The 25,234-nt window shown below is 46.4% G+C and overlaps 1 protein-coding gene and 2 pseudogenes across 1 annotated transcript in view; 2 read left to right on the top strand and 1 right to left on the bottom strand.

The window, feature by feature from the left end:
- The window catches only part of LOC115117982 (fish-egg lectin-like), a 93,975-nt gene that overhangs the window by 27,547 nt on the left and 41,194 nt on the right, over positions 1-25,234 (bottom strand). The window lies entirely within an intron of this gene.
- Positions 5,467-6,643, top strand: LOC135568899 (fish-egg lectin-like; annotated as a pseudogene).
- Positions 24,689-25,234, top strand: part of LOC135568898 (fish-egg lectin-like) — a 52,977-nt pseudogene continuing 52,431 nt past the window's right edge.

Below are 25,234 nucleotides of genomic sequence, written 5' to 3'. Positions count from 1 at the left end.
TGGGGCAGTATCAGTTAGGTAGGGGGCAGCAGCAGTTAGGTAGTGGGGTAGTAGCAGTTAGGTAGGGGGCAGTAGCAGTTAGGTAGACAGGGCAGTAGTAGTTAGGTAGGGGGGCAACAGCAGTTAGGTAGGGGGGCAGTAGCAGGGCAGTATCAGTTAGGTAGGGGGGCAGCAGCAGTTAGGTAGGGGGACAGTAGCAGTTAGGTAGGGGGGCAGTAGCAGATAGGTAGTGGGGCAGTATCAGTTAGGTAGTGGGGCAGTATCAGTTAGGTAGTGGGGCAGTATCAGTTAGATAGGGGGCAGCAGCAGTTAGGTAGGGGGCAGTATCAGTTAGGTAGTGGGGCAGTATCAGTTAGGTAGTGGGGCAGTAGCAGTTCGGTAGCAGGACAGTAGCAGATAGGTAGTGGGGCAGTATCAGTTAGGTAGTGGGGCAGTATCAGTTAGGTAGTGGGGCAGTATCAGTTAGGTAGTGGGGCAGTATCAGTTAGGTAGGGGGGCAGCAGCAGTTAGGTAGTGGGGCAGTAGTAGTTAGGTAGTGGGGCAGTAGCAGTTAGGTAGTGGGGCAGTAGTAGTTAGGTAGTGGGGCAGTAGCAGTAGTAGTTAGGTAGTGGGGCAGTAGCAGTTAGGTAGCGGGGCAGTAGCAGTTAGGTAGCAGGACAGTAGCAGTTAGGTAGCAGGACAGTAGCAGTTAGGTCGTGGGGCAGTAGTAGTTAGGTCGTGGGGCAGTAGTAGTTAGGTAGTGGGGCAGTACAGTTAGGTAGTGGGACAGTTAGGTAGTGGGGCAGTAGCAGTTAGGTAGCAGGGCAGTAGCAGTTAGGTAGCAGGACAGTAGCAGTTAGGTAGCAGTAGTAGTTAGGTAGTGGGGCAGTAGCAGTTAGGTAGCAGGAGCAGTTAGGTAGGGGCACTATCAGTTAGGTAGTGGGGCAGTATCAGTTAGGTAGTGGGGCAGTATCAGTTAGGTAGTGGGGCAGTATCAGTTAGGTAGTGGGGCAGTATCAGTTAGGTAGGGGGCAGCAGTAGTTAGGTAGTGGGGCAGTAGCAGTTAGGTAGTGGGGCAGTATCAGTTAGGTAGTGGGGCAGTAGCAGTTAGGTAGGGGCAGGTAGTGGGGCAGTAGTAGTTAGGTAGTGGGGCAGTAGCAGTTAGGTAGGGGGCAGTAGTAGTTAGGTAGTGGGGCAGTAGCAGTTAGGTAGCGGGGCAGTAGCAGTTAGGTAGCGGGGCAGGGCAGTTAGGTAGCAGGACAGTAGCAGTTAGGTAGTGGGGCAGTATCAGTTAGGTAGTGGGGCAGTAGCAGTTAGGTGGGGGCAGCAGGGTAGTGGGACAGTATCAGTTAGGTAGTAGTATCAGTTAGGTAGTAGTGGGGCAGTATCAGTTAGGTAGTGGGGCAGTATCAGTTAGGTAGTGGGGCAGTATCAGTTAGGTAGTGGGGCAGTATCAGTTAGGTAGGGGGCAGCAGCAGTTAGGTAGCAGGGTAGTAGCAGTTAGGTAGGGGGCAGTAGCAGTTAGGTAGTGGGGCAGTAGCAGTTAGGTAGTGGGGCAGTAGCAGTTAGGTAGGGGGCAGCAGCAGTTAGGTAGGGGGCAGCAGCAGTTAGGTAGGGGGCAGTAGCAGTTAGGTAGACGGGGCAGCAGTAGTTAGGTAGGGGGCAACAGCAGTTAGGTAGGGGGCAGTAGCAGGGCAGTATCAGTTAGGTAGGGGGCAGCAGCAGTTAGGTAGGGGACAGTGCAGTTAGGTAGCAGGCAGTAGCAGTTAGGTAGGGGGCAGTAGCAGTTAGGTAGGGGGAAGCAGCAGTTAGGTAGGGGGCAGTTAGGTTAGGTAGTGGGGGCAGTAGCAGTTAGGTAGGGGGCAGTAGCAGTTAGGTAGTAGCAGTAGTTAGGTAGGGGGCAGCAGTTAGGTAGGGGGGCAGTATCAGTTAGGTAGGGGGCAGTATCAGGTAGGGGGACAGTAGCAGTTAGGTAGGGGGCAGTAGTAGTTGGTAGGGGCAGTAGCAGTTAGGTAGTGGGGCAGTATCAGTTAGGTAGCAGTTAGGTAGGGGCAGTAGCAGTTAGGTAGAGGGGCAGTAGCAGGTTGGTGGGGCAGTAGCAGTTAGGTAGTGGGGCAGTATCAGTTAGGTAGGGGGCAGTATCAGTTAGGGTAGGGCAGTATCAGTTAGGTAGTGGGGCAGTATCAGTTAGGTAGTGGGGCAGTATCAGTTAGGTAGTTCAGTTAGGTAGGGGGCAGCAGCAGTTTAGTAGTTAGGTAGTGGGGCAGTAGCAGTTAGGTAGTGGGCAGCAGTAGTTAGGTAGTGGGGCAGTAGTAGTTAGGTAGGGGGCAGTAGTAGTTAGGTAGTGGGGCAGTAGCAGTTAGGTAGCAGTAGCAGTTAGGTAGCAGGACAGTAGCAGTTAGGTAGCAGGACAGTAGCAGTTAGGTCGTGGGGCAGTAGTAGTTAGGTCGTGGGGCAGTAGTAGTTAGGTAGTGGGGCAGTACTAGTTAGGTAGTGGGACAGTAGCAGTTAGGTAGCGGGGCAGTAGCAGTTAGGTAGCAGGGCAGTAGCAGTTAGGTAGCAGGACAGTAGCAGTTAGGTAGCGGGGCAGTAGTAGTTAGGTAGTGGGGCAGTAGCAGTTAGGTAGGGGGGCAGCAGCAGTTAGGTATTGGGGCACTATCAGTTAGGTAGTGGGGCAGTATCAGTTAGGTAGTGGGGCAGTATCAGTTAGGTAGTGGGGCAGTATCAGTTAGGTAGTGGGGCAGTATCAGTTAGGTAGGGGGGCAGCAGTAGTTAGGTAGTGGGGCAGTAGAAGTTAGGTAGTGGGGCAGTATCAGTTAGGTAGTGGGGCAGTATCAGTTAGGTAGGGGAGCAGCAGCAGTTAGGTAGTGGGGCAGTAGTAGTTAGATAGTGGGGCAGTAGCAGTTAGGTAGGGGGCAGTAGTAGTTAGGTAGTGGGGCAGTAGCAGTTAGGTAGCGGGGCAGTAGCAGTTAGGTAGCGGGGCAGTAGCAGTTAGGTAGCAGGACAGTAGCAGTTAGGTAGTGGGGCAGTAGTAAGGTAGTGGGGCAGTAGCAGTTAGGTGGGGCAGCAGCAGTTAGGTAGTGGGACACTATCAGTTAGGTAGTGGGGCAGTATCAGTTAGGTAGGGGGCAGCAGCAGTTAGGTAGTGGGGCAGTATCAGTTAGGTAGTGGGGCAGTATCAGTTAGGTAGTGGGGCAGTATCAGTTAGGTAGTGGGGCAGTATCAGTTAGGTAGGGGGCAGCAGCAGTTATAGCAGTTAGCAGTTAGGTGGGGGCAGTAGCAGTTAGGTAGTGGGGCAGTAGCAGTTTAGGTAGTGGGGCAGTAGCAGTTAGGTAGGGGGCAGTAGCAGTTAGGTAGTTGGGCAGTAGCAGTTAGGTAGGGGGCAGTAGCAGTTAGGTAGACGGGGCAGCAGTAGTTAGGTAGGGGGCAACAGCAGTTAGGTAGGGGCAGTAGCAGGGCAGTATCAGTTAGGTAGGGGGGGCAGCAGCAGTTAGGTCACAGTAGCAGTTAGGTAGGGGGCAGTAGCAGATAGGTAGGGGGCAGTAGCAGTTAGGTAGGGGGAAGCAGCAGTTAGGTAGGGGGGCAGTAGCAGTTAGGTATGGGGGCAGCAGCAGTTAGGTAGGGGGCAGTAGCAGTTAGGTCAGTAGAGGGCAGCAGTAGTTAGGTAGGGGGCAGCAGCAGTTAGGTAGGGGGAAGTAGCAGGGCAGTATCAGTTAGGTAGGGGGCAGCAGTTAGGTAGGGGGACAGTAGCAGTTAGGTAGGGGGCAGTAGCAGATAGGTAGGGGCAGTAGCAGTTAGGTAGGGGGCAGCAGCAGTTTGGTATGGGGCAGCAGCAGTTAGGTAGGGGGCAGTAGCAGTTAGGTAGAGGGGCAGCAGTAGTTAGGTAGGGGCAGCAGCAGTTAGGTAGGGGGCAGGTAGCAGGGCAGTATCAGTTAGGTAGGGGGCAGCAGCAGTTAGGTAGGGGGGGGCAGTAGCAGATGGTAGGGGCAGTAGCAGTTAGGTAGGGGGCAGCAGCAGTTAGGTAGGGGGCAGTAGCAGTTAGGTAGTGGGGCAGTAGCAGTTAGGTAGTGGGGCAGTAGTAGCAGTTAGGTAGTCGGGCAGTAGCAGTTAGGTAGTGGGGCAGTAGTAGCAGTTAGGTAGTGGGGCAGTAGCAGTTAGGTAGTGGGGCAGTATCAGTTAAGTTGCAGGGCAGTATCAGTTAGGTAGGGGGGCAGCAGCAGTTAGGTAGGGGGCAGTAGCAGATAGGTAGGGGGCAGTAGCAGTTAGGTAGGGGGCAGCAGCAGTTAGGTAGGGGGCAGTAGCAGTTAGGTAGGGGGCAGTAGTAGCAGTTAGGTAGTGGGGCAGTATCAGTTAAGTAGCAGGGCAGTAGCAGTTAGGTAGCAGGACAGTAGCAGTTAGGTAGTGGGGCAGTAGTAGTTAGGTAGTGGGGCAGTAGTAGTTAGGTAGAGGGGCAGTAGTAGTTAGGTAGTGGGGCAGTAGCAGTTAGGTAGCGGGGCAGTAGCAGTTAGGTAGCAGGACAGTAGCAGTTAGGTCGCGGGGCAGTAGTAGTTAGGTCGTGGGGCAGTAGTAGTTAGGTAGTGGGGCAGTAGTAGTTAGGTAGTGAGACAGTAGCAGTTAGGTAGCGGGGCAGTAGCAGTTAGGTAGCAGGGCAGTAGCAGTTAGGTAGCAGGACAGTAGCAGTTAGGTCGTGGGGCAGTAGTAGTTAGGTAGTGGGGCAGTAGTAGTTAGGTAGTGAGACAGTAGCAGTTAGGTAGCGGGGCAGTAGCAGTTAGGTAGCAGGGCAGTAGCAGTTAGGTAGCAGGACAGTAGCAGTTAGGTAGTGGGGCAGTAGTAGTTAGGTAGTGGGGCAGTAGCAGTTAGGTAGGGGGCAGCAGCAGTTAGGTAGTGGGGCACTATCAGTTAGGTAGTGGGGCAGTATCAGTTAGGTAGTGGGGCAGTATCAGTTAGGTAGTGGGGCAGTATCAGTTAGGTAGGGGGGCAGCAGCAGTTAGGTAGCAGGGTAGTAGCAGTTAGGTAGGGGGGCAGTAGCAGTTAGGTAGTGGGGCAGTATCAGTTAGGTAGGGGGGCAGCAGCAGTTAGGTAGCAGGGTAGTAACAGTTAGGTAGTGGGGCAGTATCAGTTAGGTAGGGGGGCAGCAGCAGTTAGGTAGTGGGGTAGTAGCAGTTAGGTAGGGGGGCAGTAGCAGTTAGGTAGGGGGCAGCAGCAGTTAGGTAGGGGGGCAGCATGACTTCTACTTAATGGTTGCAAAATCCCCGAGCTGACAAGGTACAAATCTGTCATTCAGCCCTTGAACAAGGCAGTTAACCCACTGTTAATAGGCCTTCATTGAAAATAAGAATTTGTTCTTAACTGACCTGCCTAGTAAAATTAAGATAAAATAAAAAATAAAAAAATACAGGTGGAACAGGAAGCCAACATTGCTTTTAAAGCAATGTGCAGGGCTATTAAAGCGCAAAGCCCTGCAATGGGGACATCATCAGAGACATCATGAGAGCCATTGCAGCCGTCCTATTGGTCCTCTGTCTCCTGGCCGTCAGTCACGGTGAGTTACCATCATCTGAAACATGCTTGATCATCTTGGAATTGATTAAGATTTTATTGGTGCAATCTACCCATATGTCTCCATAGCCTGGGACTGTCAGGAGGTAGAAAACATCAAGAATCTGATGCAGATCGATGCAGGACTGGGACAAGTGGTTGCTACGGACACAAGTCAAATCCCCTACTACCTGGTAGGTGATAAATGGATCCCCCTGCCTGGTTCCCTGAAGCATATCACTGTATGACCAGCAGGGAGACTTAATCTACAAGTATGTGGCCGGTAACTGGGTGCAAGTGGCAGGTTAGTGGAGAGCATTACTCAATATTTATCCAGAGGACACCTGCTTCTTAGCCTTCCTGATATCATCAGGGTGTTGAAAAAATGATGAACGTTTTACAATTTTAACAAGTAAGTCATTTGGCAGAATTCACAGATACGTGCTCCCGTTTGCTTGTCTGTCCATCTGTCTTTGTGGTCTTCAGGCCTTCTGAAGCAGGTGGATGCTGGAGGTGTTCAGTTTATTGTTGGACGATACTCCATACTGTCGGACACCCACAAGGGAACAGACACCCCTTCCAGGGCCAGGAAGTGTGAAGAACTACAGTTGTGGACCCTTTGGATGCTGGGCAGTCAACAAGAACGATGTTATCTACTTAATGAGTGTAAGATCTGGGAATGAGTGTGAGAGCTGGAGTAGAGTAGTAGAGGATGGAGAGTGTCAGTTATTTTAAAACTGTTTCATATTATAACTGTTGAAATTGTCCTAAAACCCTGATTGAATCTGTTTGTTTCCAGCTGAATCAAGACTGTCAAAACAACGGGTGGAGTCACATTGACTGCAAGCTTTTTGTGATTGAGGTGGAAACTGATGGTAGTGGGGTCAACTTTTGGGGTGATGTTTAAACTAGGTAAGGTTGTGTTATGTTCTGAACAAACAGAGTACAAACTCACAAAAAGCTCAAACTAAGTTAATTCACCCACTGGTCCTCCCACTAGCCGGAATCAACTCCTTGCACATCTAGACAGCCAATACATCTCTGTTGCTAATCAAGAACTTGTTTGGTTCCTCTCACTGGTGTAGTCATGGCCCCGCTTGACGCTAAAACCTTTGTGGTCTGTTCCTTCTCACTCCATCTGACCTGTGACCTGGGCCGAATTCCTCTCTCCTCCTTAATCCACGCCTGTCCTCCCTTATCTGTGACTGAAATCAGACATTTGCCCTGTGCTTCCCCCCTTAGGATCCATGAGATTCAACAATAACATGTTTGGACAGAATGTAATCTTTCTTCATTCCCATGTCTCAGTCAACAACTTTCCAAACACCTACAGTACCAGTCAAAAGTTAGGACACATCTACTCATTCAAGGGTTTTTCTTTAGTTTAACTATTTTCTACATTGTAGAATAATAGTGAAGACATCAAAACTGTGAAATGACACATATGGAATCGTGTAGTTGCCAAAAAAGTGTTAAACAAATCTAAATATATTTAATATTCTAGATTCTTCAAAGTAGTATCACATAGTTATCCAAGATGGCAACCCGCCTCACCCAATGTCATACGGATCCGCTATTGTTTTTTGACCTTACAGCTAGAACCTCCATCAGAAGCTAGCCATCAGATGCTAATCAGCTAATTAGCTACTAGCTAGTTAGTCATTGTTAGCCACTGCTAGCGGCCTTTACCTCTAGCTCAGACACCAGCCGCTTTTACCCTGGATAATACCCGCCAGTCTGCTCAGTGCGATATCAACCCTGAGAATATTGGACTGCTTTTCTCCACCATTACTCCAGATTACTCCATTACTGGACCATTACTCCAGATCACCACAGCTAGCTAGCTGCTACCGACCGGCCCAGCCCCGAAGCTAGCCTTTGAGCCAGGCCCATCTCCCGGCCTGCTCAGTGGACCCTATGATCACTCGAAAACACAGATGATGCCCCCCGGACTCTTCACTAGCACGACTAGAAGCCACTACATCGCTGGATTCCTGCCGTAAGCTCTGAACCTTTGCATCGGATCATCGCAACTTGCTAGCTTCTACCGAGTGGCTATAGTGGCTAACACCCTTGTCCCGAAGCTAGCACCAGTTAGCCCCGAGACAGGGGCATCTCCCGGCTAGCAAGCTAAAATACCTCTTTTGCCAATTGGCCTGGACCCTTTGTCGACACGGAGCCCCGCCGATCCATCACGTCTAGTCTGCCGACGTAATTTCATCCGATGTTCCCTCAACCGGCCCTTGTCGGACATCGGTGAAGACGCTTCTGCTAGCCCTGGCCTGCTAACCTTTATGAACGCAGTGTCTCCCGCTTGCTAGCGTAGTAACAACTTCCCTGTTTCATTTATTGCTGTTCACTGGACTATGATGCCTGGCTCCATAGCTGATGCCCGCTGGACTCCATTTAGTTTATTTTGTTTATCTTTCGGCCCCAGACTTCGAACTCAGGCCCTGTGTGTAGTTAACTGACCCTCTCTGCCCCTTCATCGCCATTTTACCTGTTGTCTTAGCTGATTAGCTGTTGCTGTCTTACCCGTTGTTGTCTTAGCTAGCTCTCCCAATCAACACCTGTGATTGCTTTATGCCTCGCTTTATGTCTCTCTCTAATGTCAATATGGCTTGTATACTGTTGTTTAGGGTAGTTATCATTGTTTTATTTTACTGCGGAGCCCCTAGCCCCACTCAACACGCCTCAGATACTGCTTTTCCCCCCACAAATGGGGTGACCTCAACTAGCACCTCCAGAGATGCAACATCTCTTATTGTCACTCAATGCCTAGGTTTACCTCCACGGTACCCGCACCCTACCAAACCCCTGTCTGTACATTATGCCCTGAATCTTTTCTACCATGCCCATAAATCTGCTGCTTTTATTCTCTGTCCCCAACGCAATAGACGACCAGATTTGATAGCCTTTAGATGTAAATCAAATCAAAATCAAATCAAATGTATTTATATAGCCCTTCTTACATCAGCTGATATCTCAAAGTGCTGTACAGAAACTCAGCCTAAAACCCCAAACAGCAAGCAATGCAGGTGTAGAAGCACGGTGGCTAGGAAAAACTCCCTAGAAAGGCCAAAACCTAGGAAGAAACCTAGAGAGGAACCAGGCTATGAGGGGTGGCCAGTCCTCTTCTGGCTGTGCCGGCTGGAGATTATAACAGAACATGGCCAAGATGTTCAAATGTTCATAAATGACAAGCATGGTCAAATAATAATAATCACTGTAGTTGTTGAGGGTGCAACAGGTCAGCACCTCAGGAGTAAATGTCAGTTGGCTTTTCATAGCCGATCATTGAGAGTATCTCTACCGCTCCTGCTGTCTCTTGAGCGTTGAAAACAGCAGGTCTGGGACAGGTAGCACGTCCAGTGAACAGGTCAGGGTTCCATAGCAGCAGGCAGAACAGTTGAAACTGGAGCAGCAGCACGGCCTTGTGGACTGGGGACAGCAAGGAGGCATCATGCCAGGTTGTCCTGAGGCATGGTCCTAGGGCTCAGGTTCTCAGAGAGAGAGAAAAATAGAAAGAGAGAAAGAGAGAATTAGAGAGAGCATACTTAAATTCACACAGTGTCATGTCTTCCACTGAAGTCGGTTCCTCTCCTTGTTTGGGCGGGGGTCGGCGATTGGCGTCACCGGATTTCTAGCCACTGTCAAGCCCTGGCCTTAGAGAGGCTTTTATTCTCTATTTTGGTTAGGCCAGGGTGTGACTAGGGTGGGCATTCCATGTTCCTTTTTCTATATTTTTGTATTTCTTTGTTTTTGGCCGGGTATGGTTCTCAATCAGGGACAGCTGTCTATCGTTGTCTCTGATTGAGAACCGTACTTAGGTAGCTCTTTCCCACATGGGTTTTGCGGGTAGTTGCTTTCTGTTTTGTACCTGATGGCGCTGTTTCGGTTGTTCTTTTTGTTACTTTGTTATTTAGTGTTCTATTTAATAAATGATGAACATGTGCTGCGCTTTGGTCCTCACGTTCTTCCACCAACGGCCATTACAGACACCTTCGGTCCACTTTTCATTTTCCATTTGTTTTGTCTTGTCTTCCTACACCCATAGTTCTCATTTCCTTCATTAAGTGTTGTGTATTTAACCCTCTGTTCCTCCCCATGTCTTTGTGTGGAATTGTTTGTTGTAAGTGCTTGTGCACATGTTTATTGGTGCGCGTCGGGTTTTATACCCATGTTTGTTATTGCTTTATGCTGTTGGTTTTGAAATTAAACTGCTCCGGCTATTACCTGGTTTGGCTCTCCTGCGTCTGACTTCACTGTCACCCCTTTACACACAGGACACCGGATAAGACAGGAGAAATACTCCAGATATAACAGACTAACCCTAGCCCTCCGACACAAACTACTGCAGCATCAATACTTGAGGCTGAGACAGGTGGGCTCAGGAGACACTGTGGCCCCATCCGATGATACCCCCGGACAGGGCTATCCAATGATACCCCCGGACAGGGCCAAACAGGCAGGGTATATTTTCCAAAACACAGCCCCCACATCACTAGAGGGATATCTTCAACCACCAACTTACCATCCTGAGACAAGGCCGAGTATAGCCCACAAAGATCTCCGCCACGGCACAACCCAAGGGGGGGCGCCAACCCAGACAGGAAGACCACGTCAGTGACTCAACACACTCAAGTGACGCACCCCTCCTAGGGATGGCATGGAAGAGCACCAGTAGGCCAGTGACTCAGCCCCTGTAATAGGGTTAGAGGCAGAGAATCCCAGTGGAAAGAGACAGCAAGGGTGGTTCGTTGCTCCAGAGCCTTTCCGTTTACCTTCACACTCCTGGGCCAGACTACACTCAATCATAGGACCAACTGAAGAGATGAGTCTTGAAAAAAGATGTAAAGGTTTAGACCGAGTCTGCGTCTCTCACATGGGCAGGCAGACCATTCCATAAAAAATGGAGCTCTATAGGAGAAAGCCCTGGCTCCAGCTGTTTGCTTAGAAATTCTAGGGACAATTAGGAGGCCTGCGTCTTGTGACCATGGCGTACGTGTAGGTATGTACGGCAGGACCAAATCAGAGAGATAGGTAGGAACAAGCCCATGTAATGCTTTGTAGGTTAGCAGTAAAATCTAAAAATCAGCCCTTGCCTTAACAGGAAACCAGTGTAGGGAGGCTAGCACTGGAGTAATGTGATCAAATTGTTTAGTTCTAGTCAAGATTCTAGCAGCAGTGTTTAGCAATAACTGAAGACTATTTAGTGCTTTATCCAGGTTGACGAAATGTAGAGCATTGCAGTAGTCTAACATAGAAGTGACAAACGCATGGATTCATTGGATCTGCATCGTTTTTGTACAGAAAGTTTGATATTTGCAATATTACGTAGATAGAAAAACCTGTCCTTGAAATAGTCTTAATATGTTTGTCAAAAGAGAGACCAGGGTCTAGAGTTACGCCGAGGTCCTTCACAATTTTATTTGAGACGACGGTACAACCATCAAGATTAATTGTCAGATCCAACAGAAGATATCTTTGTTTCATGGGACCTAGAACTAGCATCTCTGTTTTGTCCAAGTTTAAAAGTAAAAATATGCCGCCATCCACTTCCTATGTCTGAAACACAGGCTTCCAGGGAGGGCAATTTAATACCGTGGGTAATGGAGTCGCCAATGACTATGGTTTTCAATTTGTCAGAGCTAATGGTGGCACAGACGCTGTTTCATCCTTTCCTACACTTAAATTACCCTTGCCTATCGATTGCGTCTGAAGCTTTGCTTGCAGCACCACATTTTTTTACCACATTTTGTTATGTTAAAGCCTTATTCAAAAATGGATTAAATGTTTTTTCCCCCCTCATCAATCTACACACATTACCCCATAATGACAAAGCAAAAACAGTTTTTTGGAAACGTTTACAAATGTATTAAATGTATAAAAATCTTAAATTTCACATTTACATAAGTATTCAGACCCTTTATGCAGTACTTATTTTAAGCACCTTTGGCAGCGATTACAGCCTCGAGTCTTCTTGGGTTTGATGCTACAAGCTTGGCACACCTATAATTAGGAAATTTCTCCCATTCTTCTCTGCAGCCCATCCAACCCTCTCAAGCTCTGTCAGGTTGGATGGGGAGTGTTGCTGCACAGCTATTTTCAGGTCTCTCCTGCGATGTTTGATCAGGTTCATATCCGGGCTCTGGCTGGGCCACTCAAGGACATTCAGAGACTTGTCCTGAAGTCACTTTTGCATTGTCTTCGCTGTGTGCTTAAGGATGTTGTCCTGTTGGAAGGTGAACCTTGTGGTAGGAGAATCAGAATTAGCTAAGTTACATAGATAATTAAGATGTCTTATCTGCGTAATATGCTTATATGACTGAACTGTTGAACTCTTGTTATTAGACTGTCTCCATTTGGACTCTGGTGTTGGCAGCTGCATATGGGCCTCAGTCACTTGGGGCCCAGAGAGGGGAGAAGTCAGGCTTGTCTATCACATGTCCCTGTGCAGAATATCAGAAAGAGGATAGGGAAAAGGAGGTCAGAAGGGAACATTGTTTCCATATGTGAATATATGTCTTTACCTATTGAAAAACATGTTAAGGAATGGCGTGAGTAATGGGGAACCAATCACTTGTCTCCACAGTGTCTGTGCGTCAGTCACCCCCTCCTTTTATCAAGGTGGAGACTAAGTAACGGAATTTGTAATTTTGTGTTCTTAGTACTGAACAAAACAACAACTTATTTTTACTGGAGGCCAAGTGCTGGTACAGGATGTGTGGGGTTGGTGTTTGGAACCATTGTACGTCATCACCGAGGTTGCATCTATCTTGAGATAGCCTCTGGGTTATGTTCCCACTCCACTCAGTTGGCTCTCACTCTAATCACTTTTGTGTGGGTATTGCGACCAGCTTCCTTATCGATAAGTTATTTTAAAAAATGTTAATATCCTGATTAGGGATTGACCTTGTCTCTCCTCATTATTCACCACATTATTTGGCGACGAGGATGGGATCTGTAACTTCATCTGTTGATCGCTCCTGAATACCTTGGTAAACTGTGCACAGGGGATCCCCAAATTGGGATATCAGGGGAGCCGCACTCCTGAAGGAGCAGCTGGACTGCCTAATATCTGAGAGGAAGCGGGCACGAGTGGATACCAGATCCCAAACTATTGAGAAAGGGGAGCAAGATGATCCACCAATAGAAAAATACATAAAAAGGTGTCCCTGTTGAGGGTACGCTCAAGATCGGGGACTTCCCTAAGAAGCCACAGCTGATGTAACTAACAGGACTGAGTTGAGTTGATAAAATTGTGAGGCAGTGAGGGGGAGTGAGGCAGACTCCAGCTATGATTGTTAACTAGCCAGTTGAGGGCAACTGATGCCCCTGTTGAGGGCACGCTCAAGAGTGGGTGACTTCCCTAAGGTGAGGGATGTTAGTATAATTTAATTATGACAATGTGCTTTCATCAATTGAAAGCCCTTAATCTATTTTATGAGAATTTGTAAGATTTCTTGTTTGCATAAAATAGATGCAGACCAGTCTATAATAGGTAATATAATTTATTATTATTAAATTCTCTAGAATTTATACCACTTAAACACATGCATCAGTTTATATACAGATCATGACGTCATTTCACTGCCTTAACCGAATCCCCTCCTCTCGACCGGGACAAAGTAAGGTGAAAAGTTCATTCTAACTTACTAACACACTCCCAGATAACTTTTGACCCCTCAACATTATCGATCACCACTGACCTGACAGTTTTAATTAGCAGAAACCCTAGGAATGCACTCACTGCCTTATCTAAAAACCCCAGAGCTAAGTTTCAGTTGGGTCAACCATAGGCTAACGACCTTATGTGTTTACACAGTCCACAACCCATTTGTTCCGGCCTAGTTGGAATGGTGTTCATTAACTTGTCCTGTCACACAATTCCTTCTTATGAACTCATATTGTCTATTACTTATATAACAGAGTATAAGTTTACCTAGATACAATTATATTTAAAATGGCAATATTGTTTATTCATTTATCCATAATAAATTCAACAAGGGACCAGAGCCAATTGAGTCTGTGTGTCACTTTGTGAGTTTGAGGGAGACACCGGCCTGACGAAACCTAAGTACACTTGAATAGATTCAATTACTGTTGTCACATGTCATTGTGAGTATTTTGTAATACCTGGCACTTCACCAGAAGTAGAGGTTAGAAAATACAAGGTTAGATTGGATTTTGGGACCGTGTTACACAATTAGATTGGAGGCACGGGTATTCTGTGGGAAGTTTTGCATATCTGGATGGATATAAGATCATCTATACTACAGTGATCAGCAGTAGGCGATATCCCCGTGTGGAGATAACACCCTGTTCTGGGGTCACTAATTAGGCAATATTTTAATGGAGATAGGAATTTCCCTGTTCATATGGATAAATATAAAATCCTAAACAACGTTTGTCTACCCCTATGTTTGTGTGTCTGTGTTATCTGTGAGTGTGTGAATGATTTGATTTGATGGAGCAGGAGCCAGGGGAGGGTAGCGGTATAAAATGTGTTATACTCAGTCTGGTACTGTCACACCCTGACCATAGTTTACTTTGTATGTTTATATGTTTTGTTTGGTCAGGGTGTGATCTGAGTGGGCATTCTATGTTGGATGTCTAGTTGGTCTGTTTCTGTGTTTGGCCTGATATGGTTCTCAATCAGAGGCAGGTGTTAGTCGTTGTCTCTGATTGGGAACCATACCTCTACAGACACATCATGAGAACCACTGCAGCCGTCATACTGGTCCTCTGTCTCCTGGCCGTCAGTCATGGTAAGTTACCATCATCTGAAACATGATTTGACAGGCAGCTCTACATTAAACTTCAAATTGATCATCAAGTTGGCTCCATTTCATCCTCCTTTTTGCTGCTGTACTTTACTCATGTGTCTTTGATCTGGTGTCTCCATAGACTGGGACTGTCAGCCTGTAGTGGATATCAAGAATCTGATGCAGATCGATGCAGGACTGGGACAAGTGGTTGCTACGGACACAAATCAAATCCCCTACTACCTGGTAGGTGATGAATGGATCCGCCAGCCTGGTTCCCTGACGTATGTCACTGAAGGACCAGCAGGGATCTGGGGTGTCAACAGCGGAAACATTTCGTCCAAGTACAGTGGGGAAAAATAGTATTTAGTCAGCCACCAATTGTGCAAGTTCTCCCACTTAAAGATGAGAGAGGCCTGTAATTTTCATCATAGGTACACTTCAACTATGACAGACAAAATTAGAAAAAAAATCCAGAAAATTGACAAAACATTGTAGGATTTTTAATGAATTTATTTGCAAATTATGGTGGAAAATAAGTATTAGGCCCAAACAGAGAATGCCCACTCAGATCACACCCTGACCAAACAAAACATAGAAACATACAAAGCAAACTATTGTCAGGGTGTGAAAGTTAGGATCACCACTTTATTTTAAGAATATGAAATGTCAGAATAAAAGTAGAGTGATTTATTTCAGCTTTTATTTCATTCATCACATTCCCAGTGGGTCAGAAGTTTACATACACTCAATTAGTATTTGGTAGCCTTGCCTTTACATTGTGTAACTTGGGTCAAACGTTTCTGGTAGCCTTCCACAAGCTTCCCACAATAAATTGGGTGAATTTTGTCCCTTTCCTCCTGACAGAGCTGGTGTAACTGAGTCAGGTGTGTAGGCCTCCTTCCTCACACACGCTTTTTCAGTTCTGCCCACAAATGTTCAATAGGATTGAGGTCATAACTTTGTGATGGCCACTCCAATACCTTGAATTTGTTGTTATGCCATTTTGCCACAACTTTGGAAGTATGCTTAGGGTCATTTTCTATTTGGAAGACCCATTTGCTACCAAGCTTTATCTTCCTGACTGATGTCTTGAGATGTTGCTAAAATATATCCACATAATTTTCCTACATCATGATTCCATCTATTTTGTGAAGTGCACCAGTCCCTCCTGTAGCAAAGCACCCCCACAACATGTTGCCACCCCCGTGCTTCATGGTTGGGATGATGTTCTTTGGCTTGCAAGCCTCCCCTTTTTTCCTCCAAACATAACGATGGTCATTATGGCCAAACAGTTCTGTTTTTGTTTCATCAGACCAGAGGACATTTCTCCAAAAAGTACGATCTTTGTCTCAATGTGCAGTTGCAAACCATAGTCTGGCTTTCTTATGGCGATTTTGGAGCAGTGGCTTCTTCCTTGCTGAGCGGCCTTTCAGGTTATGTCGATATAGGACTCGTTTTACTGTGGATATAGATACTTGTGCCTGTTTCCTCCAGCATCTTCACAGGGTCCTATGCTGTTGTTCTGGGATTGATTTGCACTTTTCGCACCAAAGTAAGTTCATCTCTAGGAGACAGAACGCATCTCCTTCCTGAGTGGTATGATTGCTGCGTGGTCCCATGGTGTTTATAATTGCATACTATTGTTTGTACAGATGAACGTGGTACCTTCAGGCGTTTGGAAATTGCTCCCAAGGATGAACCAGACTTGTGGAGGGCTTGGCTGATTGCTTTTGATTTTCCCATGATGTCAAGCAAAGAGGCACTGAGTTTGAAGGTAGGCCTTGAAATACATCCACAGGTACACTTCCAATTGACTCAAATTATGTAAATTAGCCTATCAGAAGCTTCTAAAGTCATGACATCATTTTCTGGAATTTTCCAAGCTGTTTAAAGGCACAGTCAACTTAGTCTATGTAAACTTCTGATCCACTGGAATTGTGTACAGTGAATTAGAAGTGAAATAATCTGTATGTACACAATTGTTGGAAAAATTACTTGTGTCATGCACAAAGTAGATGTCCTAACCGACTTGCCAAAACTATAGTTTGTTAAAATAACAAGACATTTCTGGAGTGATTGAAAAAAATAGTTTTCAAGACTCCGACCTAAGTGTATGTAAACTTCCGACTTCCAACTGTAAATGCATTCATGATTTCTCACTCCAAGCGGGCGGCTGTCCGTGTGCAAAGTAGATGGTTATTGTGAGAGTAGGTTATAAATGTACTAATGTCTTATGTTTCTGTCCCACCCCCCCTCTCCATCATATTGTGTCAGTCCACTAGTGACCGGTTTCCATAGTATTTAGTTTCTAGTCAATCTATACCGTGTGCTTGTTTATCCTGTGTTATTATTTAGTTAGCTAGTAAATAAATTATTAAACCAATTTTGTAATGCTGAATCATAACTTAGGCTGGGGTTGGTTTTTGCAGATGCAAGGAGAATACAATGTTCAGAGTGATGAAAATAAAGGTAATGATTAATAAGATGACTGTTTATCGATGTAGTAGATATATACCTTATAGAGTTTAATTCGGGAGATGGTAATCTTTAAACAACCTCTTCCGTTGTGCCCAAAATCCTAATGAGTTAATTGTTACATGATTAATTTAAATCGGGTGACAATTAAGCATAGTTGGCTAATTAGAGATAACAGTTAAGTCACGACACCCAGCACCTCTGTTTTTAAGGATGTGCTTATGACCACAACCTTTTCTGAAGTTAAATAACCCAGAAATGTTCCACACACACAAAAAGCTTATTTCTCTCAAATGTTCTTCACAAATTTGTTTACATCCCTGTTAGTGAGCATTTCTACTTTGCGAAGATAATTCATCCGCCTCACAGGTGTGGCATATCAAGAAACTGATTAAACAGCATGATCATTACACAGGTGCACCTTGTGCTAAGGACAATAAAAGGCCACTCTAAAATGTGCAGTTTTGTCACAAACACAATGCCACAGAGGGAGCATGCAATTGGCATGCTGACTGCATGAATGTCCACCAGAGTTGTTGTCAGATAGAGAAATGAACATTAATTTACCATAAGCCGCCTCCAACGTCGTTTTAAAGAATTTGTCAGGACGACCAACCGGCCTCACAACCGCAGACGTGGCGTTGTGTGGGTGAGCGGTTTGCTGACGTTTTGAACAGAGTGCCCCACGTTTTGAACAGAGTGCCCCATAGTGGGGTTAGGGTATGTGCAGGCATAAGCCATGGACAACTAACACAATTGCATTTTATCAATGGCAATTTCAATGCACAGAGATATCGTGACCATTGCTGTACCGTTCATCTGCCGCCATCACCTCATGTTTCAGCATGATAATGCACGGCCCCATGTCGGAAGGATCTTTTTTGATTGATGTCCTTATATGAACTGTAACTGAGTATTGTCTTTGAAATTGTTGCATATTGACATTATATTTTTGTTCTGTATATTAACAAATGACTAGTTGTCAACAATATAAACATGCTGTGGAAACTCTTTGTAGACCATATTGCTAGGTAAATAAACAAATAACTCATTTCCGTAAACCTTCATTTTGCAGCCCAGTTATCACTAGGCAATAACTAGGTAAATACCTAGTTACAAAAAGTAAATACATGGTAACTATTTAGTCCCCAATGTATTTACTAGATAGCAAACAAGTAAGGAATACAAAGTAATACAATGCAATTATAAAGTAGTCACCTTTAGACCTAAATGTTAGTATTGAGGACCTTATAAGTACAAGATACAGTACTTACTTTACAACGGAAATACCTAGAAACAACATCTGTGTCACGCCCTGACCTTTGTATTCTTTGTTTTCTTTATTATTTTGGTTAGGTCAGGGTGTGACGAGGGTGATATGTGTTTTTGTCCTGTCTAGGTTTTTTGTATGTTTATGGGCTTTTTCTGGTCTAGGTGTTTATGTCTATGGTTGCCTGGATTGGTTCTCAATCAGAGGCAGCTGTTTATCGTTGTCTCTGATTGGGGACCATATTTGGGTAGCCATATTCCTTGGGTATTTCGTGGGTTATTGTCTATGTATAGTTGCCTATGTCAGCACTAGTGTTTATAGCGTCACATTTTGTTAGTTTGTCATCACGCTGCGCCTTGGTCTCCTCCATACAACGAATGTGACAATCTGTGATATTTTATTCTTCTATTACCTGTAAAGCTGTCTGAGGGGTTGCAATGCTAGTTTTAATGCTGATCTAAGATCATATTTTCCAAATTCAAGTTTATATTTTGAGTCTGTCATTTGTCACTGGAAAAATTAGACAAAGAGCTCACATGTTGTTACAGTAACTAGACATTTTGTTTGTAAGACTATTTTTTTTCTAAAATGTATTTCTGTATTTAGTCCTTTCATGGTAATACTTTCTTTCATCACTATATCTATGTTAATATTTTGTGAATGCAATCCTTGTCATAGCTCATCTCTCATATTACATCATGATCATAGCCCGATCTACCATCAGTGTCCAATAACTAGGCACTCAGTCAATGTTCATAGTTCAATGTTAGATGAGCAATCAGCATCCCATAACTACACAGTATAATAGGCATCCCATAACTACGCAGAATAATAGGCATCACATAACTAGTCATCAATCAATGTTCAAATAGGTCGGTCGCAGACATGACATAAACACCTTACCTAAATTCTCACTTAATAAAAATAATAACTTCGATATGGCTGTACTTAAAATTGGGTAGTTGTTGAAGTGACATGGAACACTCCATCAACCCAATGATTTCTGCTCAATGTGGGTTGAATAAAAATATTTAGTGTGAACTTAAATATTGAAGTTTGCCTTTGCAGCACAAATGGCTGAGTTGATCACACAAGATAGTTGCGGAGACCCACAACTTTAGAATTCTCTGTTGGCTTAAAATGCATGTCTCATGAACATATTTGCCAGTGTGCTACCACTGAAATAACAGCCAACTATTGTCATTGTTGATATCCCCTATAGGATTGGGATTTGTTGAGGTTAAATAGAAAACAGTGATGGTTTCCCTCCCTGAATCTCCATCCGACACTCAAATGTAGATGACTGTCTCAAGCAAATTCTCTTCTAACCAGATGATTCACCAGATTTGTCAGTTGTGTTCGTCTGAACAAGGGGTACAACCTGCTTTCCACAATCTCGCTCAATTCATTTCAATGTGATGTTGACATGAGATATTGACAAAGTGTTGCCTTTCCCTTTCCGTATTGGCAACTCCTTAATCAAAATCCAACATTCCAAAAAGTAGCTGGTTGTCTTCTGCAGGCTTTCCTCTAACCAGTGATGTACAAATCTTTCCAGTTCTCAAACAACAGGGTTTTTGGTGCATATGTAGTTAATGTGTTAAAAAAATGTAAGTAATCTGAGTATATTTGAGGTTTTCAATAGATCAAAATCAAATCCAATTTTATTTGTCACATACACATGGTTAGCAGATGTTAATGCGAGTGTAGCGAAATGCTTGTGCTTCTAGTTCCGACAATGCAGTGATAACCAACAAGTAATCTAACTAACAATTCCAAAACTACTGTCTTATACACAGTGTAAGGGGATAAAGAATATGTACATAAGGATATGAATTAGTGATGGTACAGAGCAGCATACAGTAGATGGTATCGAGTACAGTATATACATATGAGATGAGAATGTAGACAAAGTAAACAAAGTGGCATAGTTAATTAAAGTGGCTAGTGATACATGTATTACATAAGGATGCAGTCGATGATGTAGAGTACAGTATATGCATATGAGATGAATAATGTAGGGTAAGTAACATATAAGGTAGCATTGTTTAAAGTGGCTAGTGATATATTTACATTTCCCATCAATTCCCATTATTAAAGTGGCTGGAGTTGGGTCAGTGTCAATGACAGTGTGTTGGCAGCAGCCACTCAATGTTAGTGGTGGCTGTTTAACAGTCTGATGGCCTTGAGATAGAAGCTGTTTTTCAGTCTCTCGGTCCCAGCTTTGATGCACCTGTACTGACCTCGCCTTCTGGATGATAGCGGGGTGAACAGGCAGTGGTTCGGGTGGTTGATGTCCTTGATGATCTTTATGGCCTTCCTGTAACATCGGGTGGTGTAGGTGTCCTGGAGGGCAGGTAGTTTGCCCCCGGTGATGCGTTGTGCAGACCTCAATACCCTCTGGAGAGCCTTACGGTTGAGGGCGGAGCAGTTGCCGTACCAGGCGGTGATACAGCCCGCCAGGATGCTCTCGATTGTGCATCTGTAGAAGTTTGTGTGCTTTTGGTGACAAGCCGAATTTCTTCAGCCTCCTGAGGTTGAAGAGGCGCTGCTGCGCCTTCTTCACGATGCTGTCAGTGTGAGTGGACCAATTCAGTTTGTCTGTGATGTGTATGCCGAGGAACTTAAAACTTGCTACCCTCTCCACTACTGTTCCATCGATGTGGATAGGGGGTGTTCCCTCTGCTGTTTCCTGAAGTCCACAATCATCTCCTTAGTTTTGTTGACGTTGAGTGTGAGGTTATTTTCCTGACACCACACTCCGAGGGCCCTCACCTCCTCCCTGTAGGCCGTCTCGTCGGTGTTGGTAATCAAGCCTACCACTGTTGTGTCGTCCGCAAACTTGATGATTGAGTTGGAGGCGTGCGTGGCCACGCAGTCGTGGGTGAACAGGGAGTACAGGAGAGGGCTCAGAACGCACCCTTGTGGGGCCCCGTGTTGAGGATCAGCGGGGAGGAGATGTTGTTGCCTACCCTCACCACCTGGGGCGGCCCGTCAGGAAGTCCAGTACCCAGTTGCACAGGGCGGGGTCGAGACCCAGGGTCTCGAGCTTGATGACGAGCTTGGAGGGTACTATGGTGTTGAATGCCGAGCTGTAGTCGATGAACAGCATTCTCACATAGGTATTCCTCTTGTCCAGGTGGGTTAGGGCAGTGTGCAGTGTGGTTGAGATTGCATCGTCTGTGGACCTATTTGGGCGGTAAGCAAATTGGAGTGGGTCTAGGGTGTCAGGTAGGGTGGAGGTGATATGGTCCTTGACTAGTCTCTCAAAGCACTTCATGATGACGGAAGTGAGTGCTACGGGGCGGTAGTCGTTTAGCTCAGTTACCTTAGCTTTCTTGGGAACAGGAACAATGGTGGCCCTCTTGAAGCATGTGGGAACAGCAGACTGGTATAGGGATTGATTGAATATGTCCGTAAACACACCGGCCAGCTGGTCTGCGCATGCTCTGAGGGCGCGGCTGGGGATGCCGTCTGGGCCTGCAGCCTTGCGAGGGTTAACACGTTTAAATGTCTTACTCACCTCGGCTGCAGTGAAGGAGAGACCGCATGTTTTCGTTGCAGGCCGTGTCAGTGGCACTGTATTGTCCTCAAAGCGGGCAAAAAAGTTATTTAGTCTGCCTGGGAGCAAGACATCCTGGTCCGTGACTGGGCTGGGTTTCTTCTTGTAGTCCGTGATTGACTGTAGACCCTGCCACATGCCTCTTGTGTCTGAGCCGTTGAATTGAGATTCTACTTTGTCTCTGTACTGACGCTTAGCTTGTTTAATAGCCTTGCGGAGGGAATAGCTGCACTGTTTGTATTCGGTCATGTTGCCAGACACCTTGCCCTGATTAAAAGCAGTGGTTCGCGCTTTCAGTTTCACACAAATGCTGCCATCAATCCACGGTTTCTGGTTAGGGAATGTTTTTATCGTTGCTATGGGAACGACATCTTCAACGCACGTTCTAATGAACTCGCACACCGAATCAGCGTATTCGTCAATATTTTTATCTGACGCAATACGAAACATGTCCCAGTCCACGTGATGGAAGCAGTCTTGGAGTGTGGAGTCAGCTTGGTCTGACCAGCGTTGGACAGACCTCAGCGTGGGAGCCTCTTGTTTAAGTTTCTGCCTGTAGGCAGGGATCAACAAAATGGAGTCGTGGTCAGCTTTTCCGAAAGGGGGGCGGGGCAGGGCCTTATATGCGTCGCGGAAGTTAGAGTAACAATGATCCAAGGTTTTACCACCCCTGGTTGCATAATCGATATGCTGATAAAATTTAGGGAGTCTTGTTTTCAGATTAGCTTTGTTAAAATCCCCAGCTACACTGAATGCAGCCTCCGGATAAATGGTTTCCAGTTTGCAAAGAGTTAAATAAAGTTTGTTCAGAGCCATCGATGTGTCTGCTTGGGGGGGGATATATACGGCTGTGATTATAATCGAAGAGAATTCTCTTGGAAGATAATGCGGTCTACATTTGATTGTGAGGAATTCTAAATCAGGTGAACAGAAGGATTTGAGTTCCTCTGTTTCCTTCATCACACCATGTCTCGTTAGTCATGAGGCATACGCCCCCGCCACTCTTCTTACCAGAAAGCTGTTTGTTTCTGTCGGCGCGATGCGTGGAGAAACCCGTTGGCTGCATCGCATCGGATAGCGTCTTCCCAGTAAGCCAAGTTTCCGTGAAGCAGAGAACGTTGCAGTCTCTGATGTCCCTCTGGAATGCTACCCTTGCTCGGATTTCATCAACCTTGTTGTCAAGAGACTGGACATTGGCAAGAAGAATGCTGGGGAGTGGTGCGCGATGTGCCCTTGTCCTGAGTCTGACCAGAAGACCGCTACGTTTCCCTCTTTTTCGGAGTCGTTTCCTTGGGTCGCTGCATGCGATCCATTCCGTTGTCCTGTTTGTAAGGCAGAACACAGGATCCGCGTCGCGGAAAACATATTCTTGGTCGTACTGATGGTGAGTTGACGCTGATCTTATATTCAGTAGTTTTTCTCGACTGTATGTAATGAAACCTAAGATGACCTGGGGTACTAATGTAAGAAATAACACGTAAAAAAACACAACTGCATAGTTTCCTAGCTGTTTCTGCATATTGATTACACTAGTGATTTATCTGTTTATCTGGTCTGTGGTTACTCAGGACAGTTTTGATAGAACATACTGTCTTGTCTTGCCAGGAGTAATAGTCTGTATGTACTAACATTCCACTCCACTTCAACATGATACTGATGAGAGATTGACAAAACAGTGTTGCGGTTCCCTTTTCATTGCAGCAGCAGTTAGGTATGGGGGTAGCAGTTAGGTATGGGGGTAGCAGTTAGGTACGGGGGTAGCAGTTAGGTACGGGGGTAGCAGTTAGGTACGGGGGTAGCAGTTAGGTACGGGGCAGCAGTTAGCAGTTAGGGGGCGGCAGCAGTTAGGTAGGGCGGCAGCAGTTAGGTAGGGCGGCAGCAGTTAGGTAGGGCGGCAGCAGTTAGGTAGGGGGCGGCAGCAGGTAGGTAGGGGGGCGGCAGCAGTTAGGTAGGGGGCGGCAGCAGTTAGGTAGGGGGCGGCAGGCAGTTAGGTGTAGGGGCAGCAGTTAGGTAGGGGCAACGGCAGTTAGGTAGGGGGACGGCAGGCAGTTAGGTTGGGGGACAGCATGGCAGTTAGGCAGCATGGCAGCAGCAGTTAGGTAGGGGCGGCAGCAGTTAGGTAGGGGGGCAGCAGCAGTTAGGTAGGGGGCAGCAGCAGTTAGGTAGCGGGGCAGCAGCAGTTAGGTTAGGTAGGGGGCAGCAGCAGTTAGGTAGGGGGCAGTAGCAGTTAGGTAGGGGGCAGTAGCAGTTAGGTAGGGGGCAGCATGGCAGCAGTTAGGTAGCGTGGCAGCAGCAGTTAGGTAGCATGGCAGCGGCAGTTAGGTAGGGGGCAACGGAAATTAGGTTGGGGGACAACGGCAGTTAGGTTGGGGGACAGCGGCAGTTAGGTAGCATGGCAGCAGCAGTTAGGTAGCGGGGCAGCAGCAGTTAGGTAGCGGGGCAGCAGCAGTTAGGTAGGGGGCAGCATGGCAGCAGCAGTTAGGCAGCATGGCAGCAGCAGTTAGGTAGCGGGGCAGCAGCAGTTAGGTAGCGGGGCAGCAGCAGTTAGGTAGCGGGGCAGCATGGCAGCAGCAGTTAGGTCGGGGGACAACGGCAGTTAGGTCGGGGGGCAACGGCAGTTAGGTAGTGGGGCAGCATGGCAGCAGCAGTTAGGCAGCAGCAGTTAGGCAGCATGGCAGCTAGGTCGGGGGGCAACGGCAGTTAGGTCGGGGGGCAACGGCAGTTAGGTCGGGGGGCAACGGCAGTTAGGTCGGGGGGCAACGGCAGGTAGCAGTTAGGTAGCGGGCGGTAGCAGTTAGGTAGTGGGGCAGCAGCAGTTAGGTAGGGGGTCAGCTGCAGTTAGGCAGCATGGCAGCAGTAATTAGGTAGTGGGGCAGTAGCAGTTAGGTAGCAGTTAGGTAGCGGGGCAGCAGCGGATACGAAGTTAATCAGTAGCGAGGAACCAGAAAATCCTGTCTGGGTCCAGCCTCCCATAAACTCTTTGTTATACAGGTGAAACAGGAAGCCATCATTGCTTTTAAAGCAATGTGTAGGGCTATTAAAGTGCAAAGCCCTGCAATGGGACGATTGAAAATCTCAATTTATACTGTAGATCTACAGAGACATCATGAGAGCAACTGCAGCCGTCCTATTGGTCCTCTGTCTCCTGGTCATCAGTCACGGTAAGTTACCATCATCTGAAACATGCTTGATCAACTTGGAATTGATCGAGATTCTATTGGTGCAATCTACCCATATGTCTTTGTCTCTATAGCCTGGGACTGTCAGGAGCTAGTGGACATCAAGAATCTGATGCAGATTGATGTAGCCCTTGCAAGTGGTTGCAACGGACACAATTAAAATGTCCTACTTCCCGGTAGATGAGAAATGGGTCTGCCTGTCTGGTTCCCTGAAGCATATCACTGTGGGACCAGCAGGGATTTGGGATATCAACAAGGCAGACTTAATCTACAAGTATGTGGCCGGTAACTGGGTGCAAGCTGCAGGTTAGTGGAGAGCATAAATATTTATCCAGAGGACACCTGATTCCACAAACACATGTATTTTTGTCCTCACACTAGCCGGAATCAACTCCTTGCACATCTAGACAGCCAACACATATCTGTTGCTAGTCAAGAACTTGTTTGGTTCCTCTCACCT

The sequence above is a fragment of the Oncorhynchus nerka genome, unplaced genomic scaffold, assembly GCF_034236695.1.
Source record: "Oncorhynchus nerka isolate Pitt River unplaced genomic scaffold, Oner_Uvic_2.0 unplaced_scaffold_1349, whole genome shotgun sequence".
Taxonomy (NCBI): domain Eukaryota; kingdom Metazoa; phylum Chordata; class Actinopteri; order Salmoniformes; family Salmonidae; genus Oncorhynchus; species Oncorhynchus nerka.
The sequence above is the reverse complement of the archived record's forward strand: the minus strand, read 5'-3'. Positions and strand labels throughout refer to the sequence as shown.